Raw genomic sequence first — 11066 nt, 5'->3', positions numbered from 1 at the left:
TCTGACCACAAGCCCCTCGAGTCAATCATGAGGAAACCACTAGCCGCAGCCCCACCAAGGTTACAGAGAATGATCCTTCAGCTACAGAAGTACGACTTCACAATCATTCACCGTCCAGGCAAAGACGTTCCTGTAGCAGACACACTCTCCAGAAAGTCTCTTAGCTACCAGGACAGCAGCCTCAGTGAAGGCATGGATGTGCAGGTGCACATGGTGTACAACAACTTACCTGTGAGTGACTCAAAACTGAAGGAGATCCGAGCAGCAACAGAGAAAGATGCACAACTCACACTGCTGAGCAAAGTCATACATGAAGGATGGCCTGAGGAAAGGAAGAAATGCCCTCAGAGCCTATCTGAATTCTGGAACCACAGAGACGAACTGTCACAAATCAACAGAATCATCTTCAAAGGGGAGAAAATCATCATTCCTACCAGTCAGAGAAGAGATGCTGACAAAAATTCATGCTGGACATATGGGCATGGAAAAATGCAAACAAAGAGCACGTGACATTATGTTTTGGCCCGGAATGTGCAAACACTTTGAGGATATTGTCGGAAAATGTTCCATTTGTCTAGAACGCCGCCCATCAAATGTCAAAGAGCCCATGATACCTCACCGTATCCCAGACAGGCCCTGGCAGGTCGCGGCAACGGATCTGTTCACATGGAACAACGAGGACTACATAGTGACTGTTGATTACTACAGCAGATTTTTTGAACTGGACAAGTTTCACAGCACCACATCTGCAGCTGTGATCCACAAGCTAAAGGCAGCCTTTGCCAGGCATGGCATTGTAAAGACTTTAGTCTCAGACAATGGCCCCCAACACAAATCAAAAGAGTTCGAGTCATTTGCCAAGGCATGGGATTTCACACATGTCACATCAAGCCCACATTACCCTCAAAGTAATGGCCTTGCTGAAAAAACTGTCCAGATTGCAAAAACACTCATGGACAAAGCCAAAGCAGACAAAAGAGACCCCTACATCAGTCTCCTTGAGTACCGCAACACTCCGGTTGACAACTTCAAGTCACCAGCACAGCTGTTGATGAGCTGCAGACTTCACTCAATGCTTCCAAGCACCAACCAGCAGCTGCAGCCAGAGGTCGTCAGCTGCAAGCAAGTGCATGCAAAACATGTACAGAGACAGCAACACCAAAAGACATACTATGACAGGTCAGCTAGACTACTGCCGCCGTTGCACAATGGAGAATCCATCCATCTTGGGTGGGATGGCTGTCGGTGTAGGGACTGGGTGCTAGGGTTTGGATGATCAGCCATGATCTTGTTGAATGGCGGAGCAGGCTCGAAGGGCCGAATGGCCTACTCCTGCTCCTTGTTTCTATGTTTCTATGTAACCCAGGAGCATGACTACTGGAAGCCAGCAGTCATCATCCAGCCAGCGGACACTGAGCGATCGTATCACGTCCGCATCCCAGAAGGACAAGTGTACCGCCGCAATCGCAGGCACCTCCTGAACACCAAGGAACAACACCGTCATTCCGACAAGAGGATCAGTTCAACAGAGTGTGATGAACAGAGCAATACACAAAACACATCATACTTACCTGAACCTAAACCTGCACCGGAATTGTTGACCGATTCAGGAGCATGCTCAGTTTCATACCACACAAAGTCGGGACGAGAGGTCAAGCCTAGAGTTATCCTTGACTTGTGAACTGTCAAAGGGTGTAGGCAGATTGCTGCCCTAAAAAAAACTGTACATCGTTATTGAAACGTTGAGATGTTTTCAGCGCTAGTTAAATGCTGAGTTTACTTATATGTTTATGCTACAGAGAACATTATGTAGAAGGTTTAAAAGTAATGCATAACATTTTTCTTTTAAAAGAAAGGGGATGTAACATTTGCATATTGAATTATCATTGGCCCGCAGGCATCTGTAAGGAATACCTATTATATTCACATGTGATCACATGTTGAGTTGTCATTGGCCTGCAGGCATCTGTAAGGACTACTATTGTTTTGAAGACCCAGGCTAGGGATTCTAACTCCATCTTTTCCCCAAGATGCTGTATGAGTAAGATCAGACCTAATGCTTAATAAAAGAGTTTAAACTGTAATACTCCATTGTCCTGCAAGTTATTATTTTTGTACAAAGTGTGCAAAACAAGACAGCAGGTATGGGGACCCAGAAGGTAGCATTGGAGGAGCCTCAGCCCTTGCACTTGTCCAACAGGTACAAGGTTCTTGCAGTCTGTGTGGACGAGAGCAGGAACTGCAGGGAGGATGAGCAAACTGATCACAGCACCGTGGTACAGGGGGCATTCAAGTTCAGGGAGTAAAAAGGAATGTAGTAGTGGTAGGGGACAGTATAGTTAGGGGGATACTGTTCTCTGCAGCCGAGAGCGTGAGTCCCGAAGGCTGTATTGCCTGCCAGGGTTAAGGACATCTCCTCAGGGCTGAAAAGGAAATTGGTGTGGGAGAAATGGGTTTTGATTCATGGGGCACTGGCACCAGTACTGGGGAAAGAGGGAGCTGTTCCGTTGGGATGGGCTTCACTTGAACTGTGCTGGGACCAGTATCCTGGCGAATCGAATAACTAGGCCTGTAGATAGGGCTTTAAACTAAATAGTGGGGGGCAGGGTTCCGGTGAGGGGAAACTTAGAAAGTTAAAGAGAAAGGACAAGGCAATAGTGCAGGGTAGTGATGGGGGTAATGATAACTGGAGTGTGACAGGAAGGGACAGAGCGTACAAGCACAAGAGTACACCAGAAAATAGGGTCAGAGTGGGGAAAATGGTAAAAAGACAAAATTAAAGGCTCGATATGAATGCTGCATGCATTCAGATAAAGATAGATGAATTGACGGCACAAATAGAAATAAATGGGTATGATCTGATAGCCATTACAGAGATGTGACTGCAAGGTGACCCAAGGCTGGGAACTGAATATTCAGCGGTATTTGACATTGCGGAAGGATATGCAGAAAGGAAAAGGAGGTGGGGTAGCTCTGTTAATAAAGGATGAGATCAGTACAGTAGTGAGAAATTATATTGGCTCGGAAGATCAAAATGTAGAATCAGTTTGGGTGGAGATAAGAAATAATAAGGGAAAGAAGTCATAGGGGGCCTACCTAACAGTAGCTACACTGTGGGACAGAGTATAAATCAAGGAATAAAGCACTGCAATAATCGTGGGTGATTTTAATCTTCATATAGATTGGACAAATCAAATTGGCAAAGGTAGCCTTGAGGACGAGTTCATAGAGTGTATTCAGTGCAGTTTCTTAGAACAATACATTGTGGAACCAACCAGGGAACGGGCTATTATAGATCTGGTAATGTGTAATGAGACAGGATTAATTAATGATCTCATAGTAAAAGATCCTCTAGGGAAGAGTGATCATAATATGATAGAATTTCACATTCAGTTTGAGGGTGAGAAACTTGGGTCTGAAGCTAGTGTTTTAAACTTAAATAAAGGCACTTACAAGGGTATGAAGACAGAGTTGGTTAAAGTGGACTGGAAAAATAGATTAAAAGGTGAGATGGTAGACAAGCAGTGGCAGACTTTTAAGGAGATATTTCATAACTCTCAACCAAGATATATTCCAGTGAGAAAGAAAGACTCTATGAGAAGGATACTAAGGAAGTTAAGGAGGGTATCAAATTGAAAGAAAAGGCATGCAATGTTGCAAAGATTAGTGGTAGGCCAGAAGATTGGGAAATTTTTAGAAACTTGCGAAGGATGACAAAAAATAATAAAGAGGGAGAAAATAGATTGAGAGTAAACAAGCAAGAAATATAAAAGAGAACAGTAAGAGCTTCTACAAGTATATAAAAGGGGAGAGAGTAGCTAAAGTAAATGTTGGTCCCTTAGAGGATGAGACTAGGGAATTAATAATGGGAAACAAGGAAATGGCAGAGACTTTGAACAAATATTTTGTATCTATCTTCACGGTAGAAGACACTAAAAGTATCCCAATAATAGTGGAAAATCAAGGGGCAAAAGGGAGGGAAGAACTTAAAACAATCACTATCACTAGAGAAAAAGTACTATCAAACTAATGGGACTAAAGGCTGACAAGTCCCCTGGACATGATGGACTGCATCCTAGGGTCTTAAAAGAAGTGGTTGCAGAGATAGTGGATGCATTGGTTGTAATCTTCCAAAATTCCCTAGATTCTGGAAATGTCACAGTGGATTGGAAAACCGCAAATGTAACCCCGCTATTCAAGAAAGGAGGGAGACAGAAAGCAGGAAACTATAGGCCAGTTAGCCTAACATCTGTCATTAGGAAAATGCTGGAATCCATTATTAAGGAAGTAGTAACAGGACATTTAGAAATCATAATACAATCAAGCAGAGTCAACATGGTTTTTTGAAAGGGGAATCGTGTTTGACAAATTTATTAGAGTTCTTTGAGGGTGGATAAAGGGGAACCAGTAGATGTAGTGTATTTGGATTTCCAAAAGGCATTTGATAAGGTGCCACATAAAAGGTTACTGCACAAGATAAGAGCTCATGGGGTTGGAGGTAATATATTAGCATGGATAGAGGATTGGCTAACTAACAGAAAACAGAGAGTCAGGATAAATGGGTCATTTTCAGGTTGGCAAACTATAACTAGTGGGGTGCCACAGGGATCAGTGCTGGGGCCTCAACTATTTACAATCTATATTAATGACTTGGATGAAGGGACCGAGTGTACTGTAGCCAAATTTGCTGATGAAAGCAAGCTGTGAGGAGGACACAAAGAGTCTCCAAAGGGATATAGATAGGTTAAGTGAGTGGGAAAAAATTTGGCAGATGGAGTATAATGTGGGAAAATGCGAGGTTATTCACTTTGGTAGGAAGAATAGAAAAGCAAAATATTATTTAAATGGAGAGAGACTACAGAATGCTGCGGTACAGAGGGATCTGGGTGTCCTCATACATGAAACACAAAAAGTTAGCATGCAGGTACAGCAAGTAATTAGTAAATCAAATGGAATGTTGGCCTTTATTGCAAGGGGGATGGAGTATAAAAGTAGGGAAGTCTTACGACAACTGTACCACATCTAGAGTACTGCGTACAGTTTTGGTCTCCTTATTTAAGGAGGGATATACTTGCATTGGAGGCAGTTCAGAGAAGGTTCACTAGGTTGATTCCTGGGATGAAGTGGTTGTCTTATGAGGAAAGGTTGAGCAGGTTGGGCCTGTACTCATTGGAGTTTAGAAGAATGAGAGGTGATCTTATTGAAACATATAAGATTCTGAGGGGGCTTGACAGGGTAGATGCAGGGAGGATGTTTCCCCTCGTGGGGGAATCTGGAACTAGGGGGCATAGTTTCAGAATAAGGGGTCACCCATTTAAGACGGAGATAAGGAGGAATTTCTTCTCTCAGAGGGTCGTGAACCTTTAGAATTCTCTACCCCAGAGAGCTGTGGAGGCTGAGTCATTGAATATATTCAAGGCTGAGAGAGACAGATTTTTGAACTACAGAGGAGTTAAGGGTTATGGGGAGTCTAACCACCTCCCCTTGACATTCAATGGCATTACCATCGCCGAATCTCCCACTATCAATATCCTGGGGGTCACCAATAACCAGAAACTTAACTGGACCAGCCACATAAATACTGTGGCAACAAGAGCAGGTCAGAGACTAGGTATTCTGCGGCGAGTGTCTCACCTCCTGACTCCCCAAAGCCTTTCTACCATCTACAAGGCACAAGTAAGGAGTGTGATGGAATACTCTCCACTTGCCTGGATGAGTGCAGCTCCAGCAACATTCAAAAAGCTCGACACCATCCAGGACAAAGCAACCCACTTGATTGGCACCCTATCCACCACCTTAAACATTCACCCCCTCCACCACCGGCGTACCGTGGCTGCAGTGTGTACAAGATGCACTGCAGCAACTCACCAAGGCTTCTTCGACAGCACCTCCCAAACCCACGACCTCTTCCACCTAGAAGGACAAGGGCAGCGGGCGCATGGGAACACCATCACCTCCAAGTTCCCCTCCAAGTCACACACCATCCTGACTTAGAAGTATATCACCGATCCTTTATCGTCGCTGGGTCAAAATCCTGGAACTTCCTCCCTAACAGCACTGTGGGAGTACCTTCACCACACGGACTGCAGCGGTTCAAGGCGGCGGCTCACCAACACCTTCTCAAGGGCAACTAGGGATGGGCAATAAATGCTGGCATTGCCAGCGACGCCCTGATCCCATAAACAATTTTTTTTTAAGGCAGTAAAGTGGAGTTGAAGCCAAGATCAGATCAGCCATGATCTTATTGAATGACGGAGCAGGCTCGAGGGGCCGAATGGCCTACTCTCAGTTCTTATGTTCTTATGACAGGGAAGAGTAATAATTGAGGGCGGGGGGGCGGCAGGTAACCAGAGATGAGAGGAACTTTAATTCCTCCAGCAACTGAAATTTCATCGATAACTAATACAGATTCGATTCAGAACCAATAGCAATACAATAACTCCCTGTGCTCGGACTCAATAAAGAAGCATTTTCATAGAATGATAAGAAATTACAGCACAGGAGGAGGCCTTTCAGCCTCCGGTGTCTGTGCTGGATCTGCTGCCCTCTCCTGTACCCTCATCACTCCCCACCCCAGACCATTTTATATGCCTCCTTTTCAAATACCTAGCTCAATCCATTTTAAATGATGTTCTACTCTCCGTCTCAATATTGTTAAGTCCGTGAATGATTGAGACACGGACTAGCAGGAGAGAAAACAAACAGATCTTTACTGGTGGAAGTCCATAACGAAACTAAACAACAGAGGCTCTCTAGCGCCTTTTATACAGGGGTGGTCACTGCCGGTACTGCAGTCTGAGACCAGTTATTCTCTTAAAAGGTACATACACAACAATTCCTCCCCTTTTAGATAAACAGTACATAACATTCATTTAACAACTAAATGATAACGAATTACAATCACAATTACTGTTACTAGATACAGTGGTTAAGTTTAAGCAATTATAAGTTCAGTCTTTGAGGAGGCTTCCTGATTCTGTCTGGATAACGCCTCTTTGGGGTAACAGGTTCTTCTGGCAATGTTGAGTCGGAATCAATGTCGTTGTTTGGTTCATCTGCTTCCAATATTACCGGTTCTGCGGTAGCTGCAATTGGAACGTCGATTTCATTACCAGGTGTATCAGATCGTGGTGTGGAGTTGACGTTTTCCAGTGACTCTAGAATCTGGTCAGCATGGCGTCTTACAATGCTCTCCCCAACGTCCACGGTATACATGAGAGGTCCTTGTCGTGTACAAATTGTTCCCGGCTGCCATTTCTCAGTGCGGTAGTCCCGGGCCAAAACTGGTTGACCTATCTTAAAACTCCTGGTCGGCCTTTCATTCATATTCTGAAACTGCCTGTTCTCCACAATTCTTCGGACGTTTGGCTTAACCAAATCCAAGCGGCATCGTAGTCTTCGATTGAAGAACATCATGGCTGGAGTTTGGTTGGTAACCGCATGTGTCGCATTCCGGTAGGCAAACAAGAAGTTGTCCACCTTGTGTTGTAGGGGTATATCTTCATTACACATTGTGGTAAACCACTATTATAGTTATCACTGTATATTGTTCTCACTGTTCTCACTGTCACATCACTACACGAGGTCGCCTCTTGTCGCACTGTTATACCTGGGCTGACCACCTCCGACTCCGCCCATTACCTGCCCAGGTATAAAGGTAGCTGACTGGCTAGTATTCCTCCCTGTTGGATCGGATCACCCACGAGGGTGGGCTCTGTTATTTAGCCAATAAAAACCTTCAGTTACGTTCTTAACTCGTCGCCTTTTATTGGACTAATTGATAGGCATATCAATTTTATTGACTAAATTTTAAAGATGTCTGATAATGAACAGCAACAGCAAGGAGCTCACCCAGCAGCACAGCAACAGCAGCCTCCAGACAACGGGCCACACCAGCCGGCTTGGCTGCAAGCCTTGAAACCACCATACCTGGATCTAAACCCACAGGCACCAAACTCAGCCAACGACTTCAAACACTGGCTGGACTGCTTTGAATCGTACCTGGAGGAAGCCGTCGTCCCTCAGAGATCCAAACTAAGAGTCCTGAAAGCCCAAGCGAGCCCGAGAGTATATACACTCATCCAGGACATGACTACGTACGACGACGCCATCAACCTACTGAAACAGCAGTACCGGAGCCCGGTAAACTACATGTACACTAGGCATCTCTTAAGATCTCGCCAGCAACAGCCAGGAGAATCGATAGCTGAATTTTCACGAGTGCTGAGACAACTCGGCAGGAACTGTGACTTTAAAGCGGTGACGGCTACTGCGAACATGGAAGACAATGTCCGCGACGCCTTGGTGAGAGGCCTACGTTCCGACTACACACGGCAAAGACTGCTTGAAGCTAAGGACATAGACCTGGACAAGGCCGAAGCCCTCGCCCTCACCCTAGAGGCCACCCAGCAAGACCAGGAAGCGTTTGCCAGGTACTATTCGCGACCCTGGGACTCGGGCCCGACCCCCACCCCACCACCCTTCACAGCGCTGCCCCCGGGACCTACCTCAGCGTCTGCATCACGGATCCGACCGGGCCCGCTAGCCCCGGTACCGGCCCCGACATCAGGCAACCCCGATCGGGCCGCTGGCTGCTTCTTTTGCGGCCAGGAGAAGCATCCGAGGTCGCGCTGCCCAGCCAAAAACTCGACCTGCAAAACCTGCCTCAAGAAAGGCCACTTCTCCAAGGCCTGCAGAAGCAAATCCTCAGAAGCCAGCAGTGCCTCATGCGAACCCTGGGGGCGGCCATCTTTGTGCGGGGCAGCCGAAGCCTGCAGAGCCTCATGGGAAAACCAGGGGCGGCCATCTTTGTGCGGGGCAGCCGAAGCCTGCAGAGCCTCATGGGAAAACCAGGGGCGGCCATCTTTGTGCGGGGCAGCCGAAGCCTGCAGAGCCTCATGGGAACAGCAGGGGCGGCCATCTTTGTGCGGGGCAAACGATTTAAACAGAGCCTCATGTGAACTACGGGGGCCGCCATCTTCGCCGCCATCTTGTCATGACAACGACGCGCTCATCTACACCCTAGCTTCCGTGACCCTGGATCAAGCCCGCCCGCACCACCTGGCCAGCTCAATGATGGACATCAAAGTCAACGGCCACGCCACGACCTGCCTGTTCGACAGCGGAAGCACGGAGAGCTTCATCCACCCAGACACGGTGAGCCACTACTCCCTCCCCGTCCTGCCAACGTGCAGCCGCATCTCGATGGCATCGAGGTCGCACGCCACAGACATCAGCGGCTACTGTGTCGTGACATTGTCGGTTAAAGGGACAGAGTATAAAAATTTTAAACTCCTCGTACTCCCCCAGCTGTGCGCTGCCGTCATACTAGGGCTGGACTTCCAATCCCACCTCCAAAGTGTAACCCTAGCATACGGTGGACCCCTCCCCCCACTCACAGTCGACAACCAGCGAAAGTTAAACCGCCCACCGCGTAACACCTGCAGCCTATCCACCCTCAAGGTACCGCCACCTTCCCTGTTCGCTAACCTCACCCCCGACTGCAAACCTGTCGCTACTAAGAGCAGGCGGTACAGCGCTGGGGACAGAGCCTTCATTAGCTCTGAGGTGCAGCGACTCCTGAAAGAGGGCATTATTGAGGGGAGCAGCAGCCCCTGGCGTGCCCAGGTGGTGGTAGTCAAGACCGGCGACAAAAATCGCCTGGTTATCGACTACAGCCAGACCATAAACAGATATACCCAGCTGGACGCATACCCCCTCCCCCGCATATCGGACATGGTCAATGAGATTGCACAATACCGCGTATTCTCGACCATCGACCTCAAGTCGGCCTACCACCAACTCCCCATCAGCCCGGAGGACAGCCAGTACACCGCCTTCGAGGCGAATGGCCGCCTCTACCAATTCCTTAGGGTCCCCTTTGGTGTCACCAACGGGGTCTCGGTTTTCCAACGGGAGATGGACCGGATGGTTGACCAGAACGGACTACAGGCCACTTTCCCCTATCTCGATAACGTCACCATCTGCGGCCGCAACCGGCAGGACCATGACGTGAATCTGGAGAAATTCCTCCGTACGGCCCAACGGCTGAACCTCACCTACAATAAGGAGAAATGCGTGTTTAACACAGCGCGCCTTGCCATCCTTGGCTGTGTAGTAGAGAACGGAGTCATCGGCCCCGACCCCGAAAGAATGCGCCCCCTCATGGAGCTACCCCTCCCCCACTGTCCAAAAGCACTTAGGAGAACCCTGGGGCTTTTCGCCTACTATGCCCAATGGGTACCCAATTATGCGGACAAAGCCAGACCCCTCCTGAAAACCACATCCTTCCCCCTCACGGAAGAGGCGTGCGCGGCCTTCTCCCTCATTAAGGGAGACATAGCCAAGGCCACAATGCACGCAGTGGATGAGTCAATCCCCTTCCAAGTGGAGAGCGATGCATCCGACTTCGCCCTAGCCGCTACCCTTAACCAGGAGGGTAGGCCGGTAGCCTTCTTCTCAAGGACCCTACAGGGCCCCGAGACCCGACACTCGTCGGTCGAGAAGGAAGCCCAGGCAATTGTGGAGGCAGTACGGCACTGGAGGCACTACTTGGCAGGCAAACGATTTACCCTCCTCACCGACCAACGCTCGGTTGCCTTCATGTTTAATAACAAGCTGAGGGGCAAGATCAAGAACGACAAAATCTTGAGGTGGAGAATCGAGCTTTCCACCTATGATTATGAGATCTTGTACCGGCCCGGTAAACTGAACGACCCCCCTGATGCTCTTTCACGCATTACATGCGCCAGCGCGCAAAGTGATAGACTTCAGACCCTCCACAATGACCTCTGCCACCCCGGAGTCACCAGACTCTACCATTTCATTAAGGCCCGCAACCTGCCATACTCCATCGAGGAGGTCAGGACCATGACCAGGAACTGCCAGATCTGTGCTGAGTGCAAACCGCACTTCTATAAGCCGGACAGAGCAAGCCTGATCAAGGCCACCCGCCCCTTCGAGCGTCTGAGCATCGACTTCAAGGGGCCCCTACCGTCATCCGACCGTAATGTGTACTTCCTCAACATCGTTGATGAGTACTCCCGTTTCCCCTTTGCCTTCCCCTG

The sequence above is a fragment of the Somniosus microcephalus genome, chromosome 6, assembly GCF_052327205.1.
Source record: "Somniosus microcephalus isolate GS21.2 chromosome 6, FLI_Smic_1.0, whole genome shotgun sequence".
NCBI lineage: Eukaryota > Metazoa > Chordata > Chondrichthyes > Squaliformes > Somniosidae > Somniosus > Somniosus microcephalus.
Note: the sequence above shows the minus strand (reverse complement) of the source record.